Below are 7,058 nucleotides of genomic sequence, written 5' to 3'. Positions count from 1 at the left end.
CTTCTTTCCTCCAGACACAGAGGATGTCCCCTCGTCACAGTCACTGTCCTGGGAATGAATAGATGATGGGATAGATCTCTGTACTGACCCCTGATATATTTATACATATTAATTAGATCTCCTCTCAGTCGTCTTTTTTCTAAAGTGAATAACCCTAATTTTGATAATCTTTCAGGGTACTGTAGTTGCCCCATTCCAGTTATTACTTTAGTTGCCCTCCTCTGGACCCTCTCCAGCTCTGCTATGTCTGCCTTGTTTATAGGAGCCCAGAACTGTACACAGTACTCCATTTGTGGTCTGACTAATGATTTGTAAAGTAGCAGGACTATGTTCTCATCACGGGCATCTATGCCCCTTCTGATGCAACCCATTATCTTATTGGCCTTGGCAGCAGATGCCTGACACTGGTTTTTGCAGCTTAGTTTGCTGTTTATTAAAATTCCTAGATCTTTTTCCATGTCAGTGTTACCGAGTGTTTTACCAGTTAATAAGTACGGGTGACTTGCATTATTCCTTCCCATGTGCATAACTTTACATTTATCAGTGTTAAACCTCATCTGCCACTTATCTGCCCAAGCCTCCAATCTATCCAGATCCCTCTGTAGTAGTATACTGTCCTCTGTAGTATATATACAGTATACTGTCCTCTTCTGTGTTAATTACTTTACACAGTTTAGTGTCATCTGCGAAAATTGATATTTTGCTATGCAAGCCTTCTACAAGATCATTAATAAATATATTGAAGAGAATAGGGCCCAATACTGACCCCTGAGGTACTCCACTAGTGACAGTGACCCAATCTGAGTGTGTACCGTTAATAACCACCCTCTGTTTTCTATCACTGAGCCAGTTACTTACCCACTTACAGATGTTTTCTCCCAGTCCGAGCATTCTCATTTTATATACTAACCTTTTATGTGGTACAGTGTCAAATGCTTTGGAGAAGTCCAGATATACGACATCCATTGATTCGCCGCTGTCAAGTCTAGAACTTACCTCCTCATAGAAACTGATTAAATTAGTCTGACATGACCGATCCCTCACGAAGCCATGCTGATATGGCGTTATTTGCTTATTTCTGTTAAGATGCTCTAACATAGCATCTCTCAGAAAACCTTCAAACAGTTTACCTACAACAGATGTTAAACTTACCAGTCTATAGTTTCCAGGCTCTGTTTTTGGACCCTTTTTGAATATTGGCACCACATTTGCCATGCGCCAATCCTGTGGGACATTCCCTGTCAGTATAGAATCTGCAAATATCAGAAATAAGGGTCTGGCTATGACATTACTTAATTCCCTTAGGATACAGGGGTGTATGCCATCCGGTCCTGGCGATTTGTCTATTTTAATCTTTTTAAGTCGCTGTTGTACTTCTTCCTGGGTCAGACAGGACACTTTTAATGGGGAATTTATTTCAACATTCTGCATGTCATCTGACAGTTTATTTTCCTCAGTGAATACATTGGAGAAAAAAATATTTAACAGCTTTGCTTTCTCCTCGTCGCTCTCTGCGACTTCCCCCTCATTACTCTTTAACGGGCCGACACCTTCAGATTTATACTTTTTAACATTTATATAATTGAAGAACATTTTAGGGTTAGTTGTACTCTCTTTGGCAATTAATCTCTCGGTCTCTAGTTTGGACGCTTTTATTTGTTTTTTACATGTTCTATTTTTTTCCTTATAGTTTTTCAGTGCTTCCGTGCTCCCCTCCTGTTTTAGTGTTTTTATATGCTTTCTTTTTGTCATTTATTGCTTTCTTTACAGTTCTATTTATCCACATTGGTTTCTTTTTGTTCCTTAACCTTTTATTCCCATACGGTATGTACCTCTCACAATGAGATTTTAGGATGCTTTTAAAGATATCCCATTTTGTGGCTGTATTTTTATTTGTGAGGACTTTATCCCATTTAGTTAGGCCTATGGCCTCTCTTAGTTGGCTAAATTTAGCTTTTTTGAAGTTCGGTATTTTTGTTCCTCCCTGTAGAAACGCTCTTTTGAATGATAATTGGAAGGTTATTACTTTGTGGTCACTATTTCCCAGGTGTCCCCCAACCTGCACGTCTGTTGTTCTCTCAGGCCTATTGGTTAATACTAAGTCCAGTATGGCCGTCCCTCTAGTCGGCTCCTGAACCAGTTGGGAGAGGTAATTGTCTTTGGTTATTGCCAAGAACCTGTTTCCTTTATGAGATATACAAGTTTCAGTTTCCCAGTCTATATCTGGGTAGTTGAAGTCCCCCATAATAATCACCTCATTATGATTTGCCGCCTCGTCTATCTCGTTTAGTAGTAGATTTTCTGTGGACTCTGGTATATTAGGTGGTTTATAGTAAACTCCTATTAGTAATTTATTGTTGTTTTTAGCTCCATGTATCTCTACCCACAGTGACTCCACATGTTCATGTCCCTTATATCTTCACGGAGTGTGGTCTTTAGACAGGACTTTACATTAAGGCAGACCCCTCCCCCTCTCCGGTTTTGACGATCCTTTCTAAACAGACTGTAACCCTGTACATTAACTGCCCAGTCATAGCTATCATCCAGCCATGTCTCAGTTATTCCCACTATGTCATAGTCCTCCTCACACATCACTAATTCAAGTTCACCAGTTTAATTAGTCAGGCTTCTGGCATTAGTATACATACATTTGAGAGGTTTATGCATATTTTTTACTCTACACCTTTCCTTCTGAACTGTTCTAGTCCCTCCTTCCATTCCTCCCCCAGTCTCACTACCTTGCCCCCGGTCTCTATCTGCACTATCTTCCCATTCTATAACATAATTACCCTCCCCCCCAGTCCCTAGTTTAAACACTCCTCCAACCTTCTAGCCATCTTCTTCCCCAACACAGCTGCCCCTTCCCCATTGAGGTGCAGCCCGCCCCTACGATAGAGCCTGTAGCCGATAGAGAAGTCGGCCCAGTTCTCCAGGAACCCAAACCCCTCCTTCCTACACCAGGACCGTCCGATACTCCCGGTCAAAAGCCAACTATTTAGTCGTCCCGGCCCCTCCACAGACCCAACACTTAGACCCTCCCGTCTCATCATCCGGAGCTCCAGTCAAGATCCCCTCGGACTCAGCCTCCATACATCTCACCTTGGTGCCAGCTCCTGACAGACTGAAGGGGGAGGTGAGGTGGGCGAAAGGGGGGCGGAAGGATCAAACACTCCCACCACCAACGATCCATCTCCCGGCGCCAAGGTCCAGTTCGCGGCACACACATGATTCCATATCCAAGGATCAGCCAGGCGGTCCACCCCCACAACGTCAAGGAAGGCAGACAATCAAGGCAGGCGGGTAGCAGGGAGGCAGGACAGCATCAGGGCAGCAGGAGGCAATGCGGCGGAGTCGCAGAGCAGTGGGCTGCAACTAAAGCGGCATCGGTTCCATCACGGTGCAGGCTGGCGCTCAGCGGCCGGAAGGGAGGTGCACATGTCACCTGCGTGCGTCTGCACTCATGCTCCCCCCCCCCTGCAGGTTGAGTGTAATTGCCATGTGCATCACATTCCAGTGCACCCACATTCAGAGTTAATCCCTTATTTTAGTGATACAGTTACATTGTGTCTGTATACTAGGCCAGTGTAATTTTTTGCCCTGTACATTTGTGCAATGGAGTGAAATTGATTATAGCGAAAGCCTTCTGTTAGCTGTCGTATTACATTGTGTCACTAATAGACCACGGTTAAATATTTTGCCCTAGCAAATGTCTTCCTTTGGCAATACTGTTGTTATACACTACGGCCACCAGACAGTTGCCTGGGCATTCGAAATGAACAGGTAGTGACACAAATTATGCTGTAGCCACCACAAGTAACAACAGAAGAAGGGGTGATGGTGGCAACTGCAGCAGCAAGAGTCCAGAGCTGCCACTGTCATCCCGTGGTCGTGTTTTGACCAACAATCCAGCTGTACTGAAAGTTGACTTGCTCTTCAACATCATCTTAAGTTACTACAGATACACAGAACCAGCAATCGGTGGGTTCCCCTGGCACCATGCTTAGTTGGCATGGTCCAGAACTGCTTCTATGCACTCAACCTGTTCTGAACCTGCCTCTTGCTTCTGCTCCATTTTGTTAACCAAGTAATGTTTTCTGATGGCTCTGGTCTGCTTTCTATCGACGATGACCTGTGTGGGAACAGTCAGCAGATACAGGCCAGCACAGACTTGGAGGGGAGGTCCATTGCGGAATCATTTAGGCGTCCAACAACCGAAAATGGGAGCATATATGGGAGCACATGTTGCAAATGGTCAGAGACAGATAAGGGTGACACATGTGACTTGCAAACATATGTAGATGTTGATGTAGCTGATCGCACGTGGAAGCCAGATGAAGAGCGGGCTTTGCCATCATCAGTGGGCGAGGATGGCAGCGTGCTCGTGAGACAGTAGGGTGGAGGAGTACCCATAAGACAGTAGGGTGCAAGAGTGCCCTAGAGATAGCAGGGCGGAAGCGTGCCTGTGAGACAGCATGGAGGAAGCTTGCCCGAGAGACAGCAGGGTGGAAGTGTGCCCATGAGTCAGCCGGTTGGAAGCAGTGGCAGATCTGGCACCAAATGCAGGAGGGATACACCGTCTGCTACTAGGGAGACTACCTGTGAGGAACATACTAGCAGTGCATGGGTTCATAAAAGTAGCGGCAGGCATCACACAGTGGTGGAGGGAAAATACTATACTCGGCAGTGTGGGAATATTTTGCACAGTCACTGGGCAATGTTAGTCGGGCAGTATGCAGTATGTGAGGCGTGGCCAGGGTGCTAATGTTGACACGATGGCTCTGCATCAACAAATGAAACATCACCATAAAGTGTGGTGGGAAAACCACATCTTTCATTTAGTCTTACAGCCTGATGCAGCAACTGCTGCATCTCCCACTGGCCCGCACCCCCACTCCAGCAATCAGGGCTAATCAACATCAGCAGAATGAAGCTGTTGTTCCTTTCCATTGACTTAAATGTTGTGTTTTGCCACTGATACTAATCTTTCTACTTCTTGTCACTTGCTTCGAGAGAAATGGATAACCAAGGCAATTGCAAAAAGAACAGTATGCGTGCACTAATCAATTGGCGCAGAAGCTGAACGTGCACCTGGCCAAGTTGCTGGTACTACAGTCATCCCTTTCCATGTAGTTAACTATGGATGTAGTACGGTATGTAGTAGAATATGCAAATCATTCTATTTTTATGCACCCCTTAGGGAGGCCAGTTCTTTATGATGACCATCTTTGTCTTTTGCTGGCATTACTTTTTCAAATTATTCTTCGTCTTCATGTCCAAGAAAAGTCAGCAAGATGCAGAGAGAGGAGGAGCTGGATATTCCTGAAGATATTATCATTGGTATTGGATGATGTGGAAAAGGAGGAAAAGCAGATGGCAGAAGAAGGGTTCTTCGAACTGTAGGGCAGGGAGCAGTGAGGTTTGGAGAAGTAGGTTCACTATTAGGGGAAGGGAGGGGGGCTTTCTTCTTGTGTCACTCCAGGAATGCTGCATTACCATTTTTCTCTCCTCTTTTATAGATTCATTGGATCTAACTGCCAATCACCTGCTGCGCTACGAGGTACTCTTCATATGTAGTTTCAGGATGCAAGGGTTAGAGGTCACCTGAGGGGGTAGGTCATGTGATATTTTTATAGCGATGCGGAAATATCTAATATTTATACTTTTATTTTTTAAAAATTAAAGGAATTATTTTAAATTGCTTGATGAAGGGAAAAGGCACTTTTTTACTGTAAACTTTTATTTTTTATTTTTATAAAACACTTTTATTTTTTTGCTTATTTGTATTTTTGTCCCAGTACAGGGACTTCAACATTTCAGGGTCTGTTTCCTGTCCTTCTGGACCTATCATCCGCTTTTGACACTATTGACCATCAAGTGTTACTGAACCGGTCGAAAGTGGTAGCCGGATTATATGGAAAGACCTTGGCATAGATGGTCTCATTTCTCCAGGACAGGGTACGAGTGAAGCTGGGGGTATTTCACTCAACCGATTTGTCACTGTCCTGTGGAGTACCACAAAGCTCGGCACTATCCCCAGTCTTTTTCAACATCTATCTGATACCATGGCCGATATCACCAGGAGCCACAATATTCAGTTTCATGTTTATGCGGATGATACACAACTGTACTTTAGGCTTGCCAAAGGAACAGTTGATCAAGTCGATCAGGCCGGATGTCTCTTGGAGATCGATCACTGGATGAGTGCCAATTATCTAAAGCTTAATGGAACCAAAACTGAATGTATTACATTCAGTGACCAGAAAATGACATCCTCAGCACCCCAATGGCCATTGTCTTTTGGATCTGTCCCTGGGACAGCCACCCAGGTCAGGGACTTGGGAGTGGTCTTGGACTCCAGATTTAGCCTGGCCCCTCAGATAAATCAGGTGGTTAGTACCTGCCACTACCAGCTGAAACTTCTGGGGAGGATTTTAAAATACATCGAATCCCCACTCAGGAAAGCCTTGGTCGGAGCAGCGATCAGCAGTCGGTTGGACTATTGTAATGCTTGTACATGGGACTCCCTAAGAAGAACCTGCATAGATTTCAACTTGTGCAGAATGCTGCAGCAAGGCTCTTAACGGGTGTTTATTTAAAAAAAACACAAAAAAAAACATAGTCACCTCATCCATCTGTATATGAAGAGGCCATCGTGGCCACCTTGATTGCAGAAACCATGCAAAATCTTGCGTGGGGTGATTTGTACGTCACTGCACTGGCCGTGTGCGGTGACGTCATCATGTCATCATGTCAGCGCAAGATTTCATGCTGTGTCTTTAATTTAGGTGGCTGTGACGGCCTCTCCGCGATCAAATGGATGAGATGAGTATGTTTTTTATTTTTTAACTGGATTAGCCCCTGAAAGATCTTAATTTTAATCTCAGATGCTGCGAACATCGATGAATTAACAAAGAAGTAATTTGCCACAAATGTAATTTCTTTGGGAGATTCGTTAAAGCAGCCGAATCAAATTTTTCATAACTTCATTCATCTCTAGTCAGGAGGATGGGGCAGGAAACCTGGCGTTCTCTGTATGCTGTATGTAACTAAAGACTGAA

This window comes from Bufo gargarizans, unplaced genomic scaffold (genome assembly GCF_014858855.1).
Source record: "Bufo gargarizans isolate SCDJY-AF-19 unplaced genomic scaffold, ASM1485885v1 original_scaffold_1159_pilon, whole genome shotgun sequence".
Classification (NCBI taxonomy): Eukaryota; Metazoa; Chordata; class Amphibia; order Anura; family Bufonidae; genus Bufo; species Bufo gargarizans.
The sequence above is the reverse complement of the archived record's forward strand: the minus strand, read 5'-3'. Positions refer to the sequence as shown.